The sequence below is a fragment of the Schistocerca nitens genome, unplaced genomic scaffold, assembly GCF_023898315.1.
Source record: "Schistocerca nitens isolate TAMUIC-IGC-003100 unplaced genomic scaffold, iqSchNite1.1 HiC_scaffold_229, whole genome shotgun sequence".
NCBI lineage: Eukaryota > Metazoa > Arthropoda > Insecta > Orthoptera > Acrididae > Schistocerca > Schistocerca nitens.
In genome coordinates, this window is record NW_026045770.1 from 35001 (window position 1) to 37500 (window position 2500).

At 58.7% G+C, this 2500-nt stretch overlaps 1 non-coding gene across 1 annotated transcript in view; it reads left to right on the top strand.

Moving 5' to 3' along the window:
- Nucleotides 1-2055: 2055 nt before the first annotated feature.
- Nucleotides 2056-2500, top strand: part of LOC126222406 (small subunit ribosomal RNA) — a 1909-nt gene continuing 1464 nt past the window's right edge. Inside the window, exon 1 of the ribosomal RNA XR_007543315.1 lies at nucleotides 2056-2500. This exon is cut by the window's right edge and continues 1464 nt beyond it. This is a non-coding gene — a ribosomal RNA (small subunit ribosomal RNA).

Here is a 2500-nt window from a genome sequence, read left to right on the forward strand (position 1 = left end):
CGCCTCTAACCTAACCCACGTTGCGCCCTAACCTAACCCACGTTGCGCCTTAACCTAACCCACGTTGCGCCCTAACCTAACCCACGTTGCGCCCTAACCTAACCTACGTTGCGCCCTAACCTAACCTACGTTGCGCCCTAACCTAACCTACGTTGCGCCCTAACCTAACCTACGTTGCGCCCTAACCTAACCTACGTTGCGCCCTAACCTAACCTACGTTGCGCCCTAACCTAACCTACGTTGGGCCCTAACCTAACCCACGTTGCGCCCTAACCTAACCCACGTTGCGCCCTAACCTAACCCACGTTGCGCCCAAACCTAACCCACGTTGCGCCCTAACCTAACCCACGTTGCGCCCTAACCTAACCTACGTTGCGCCCTAACCTAACCTACGTTGCGCCCTAACCTAACCTACGTTGCGCCCTAACCTAACCTACGTTGCGCCCTAACCTAACCTACGTTGCGCCCTAACCTAACCTACGTTGCGCCCTAACCTAACCTACGTTGGGCCCTAACCTAACCCACGTTGCGCCCTAACCTAACCCACGTTGCGCCCTAACCTAACCCACGTTGCGCCCAAACCTAACCCACGTTGCGCCCTAACCTAACCCACGTTGCGCCCTAACCTAACCCACGTTGCGCCTTAACCTGCCCTGTAATTGTTAGTTATATGAATCTAGGAATTCGTGTAGCGTTGCCTAATTGCAACCATCTCAACATAGTTCACTTCGCGCACACTGTGGTGTTCTGCGTATTGATTCATTTTACGGTGCGTACCCTCACATCTTGCGAGTGTTGCTTACTTTCCACATGGTCCCGCTATCCACTGTATTGTGTACTGCAATAGGACGTATATCGCCCCCGCCCCCCCCCCCCCTCCCCTCCTGTCACCTCTAGCTCGTCGGTCAGGAGTTCGCGTGTTGAATGCGCTTCGCAGCTGTGCAATGGCATTCGCATACGTACGCTGGCCACCTTCCACGTGTTCTTTCGTGCACACGTCGCAGCGTGTATGTATGCTGATGGAGTGCGTCGTGACACACAACATCCAGGCATGCAAGACTCGTAGAAGTCGCAAATGTAGATGGATGTCTACGTTTGCTGCCCAAGTTACGCAAATGAACTGGAAATCCGTTGTTGCGCGGTTGTTCGCGCTGGAGGTGAATCGTTGATATCGACGATCGGTACAGGTATTAACCGGTTGCTTCAGCGACACCCGTCATACCCACGAACGTGAGTGGGCATGTGGGTATGAAGCGATACGCGGCGGTGGCTGGGTGGGACCGTCCCCGGCCGGTGAGGGGGGGGCGCCCGGCGTGCTGGCCGCGCGCTGCGTGGGCGCACGCGCGGCAGCCGGCTGGTGGGGGCGCCCAGTGGCAGGCGCGCCGGCTGACGGAGGCGGCAGGCGGCGCATCTGCGTGCCGGCGCACCCAGCGCGCGGCGCCGTGCGGCCAAAGTGGGTCCTCCCGGGCCCGGTGCGAAGCGCGGTGGACATCTGCAGTGTGCTGGTCCGATTGAGGACTGTGTGCGTTGAGGATGCGCCGCCGCCCGGCACTCGGCGCCGCGACGCCGTCTGCTGCTCGGTCGCCCCCGCGGTTCTCGCAGGTGGTTTGTATCGCAGCTGTGCGGATGTGTTGGCGCGTGCGCTGTGCTGGGAGAGTTCGCTTTGGCACCCAAGTGGGGCTCTGCCCCTCTGTGGCGCTGGCGTTGGAGCTGCCCGGTCACTGTTTGTGGCCGCGTGTTGTCTCCCGCCGGCAACACCACGACAGCACGCTCCCGGGCCTCTGTCGGCAGCGGCAAGCTCAGTTGGGAGCACGGGTGGTCGCACTGAAAGCGTCTACTCGCCTATCTCCGGGCGATTGCGCCTCTCTCGAACCCGACCAAGTACTTAGGACGGCGCTGCGCGCCGCCGGGACCTGAGAGGGTTTCGAGGTGTATCGTGCAGGGGAGCCCAGCCTCCTCCTGTTTGCAGAATAATTGAGCGGACGCTTGCGTGTTCGCGCGGGCCCCCGGGACACACTCCCGGGCGGCCGGCTGCTCAGCTCTAGTTGACGCAGCTCCCTGGTTGATCCTGCCAGTAGTCATATGCTTGTCTCAAAGATTAAGCCATGCATGTCTCAGTACAAGCCGCATTAAGGTGAAACCGCGAATGGCTCATTAAATCAGTTATGGTTCCTTAGATCGTACCCACGTTACTTGGATAACTGTGGTAATTCTAGAGCTAATACATGCAAACAGAGTCCCGACCAGAGATGGAAGGGACGCTTTTATTAGATCAAAACCAATCGGTCGGCTCGTCCGGTCCGTTTGCCTTGGTGACTCTGAATAACTTTGGGCTGATCGCACGGTCTTCGTACCGGCGACGCATCTTTCAAATGTCTGCCTTATCAACTGTCGATGGTAGGTTCTGCGCCTACCATGGTTGTAACGGGTAACGGGGAATCAGGGTTCGATTCCGGAGAGGGAGCCTGAGAAACGGCTACCACATCCAAGGAAGGCAGCA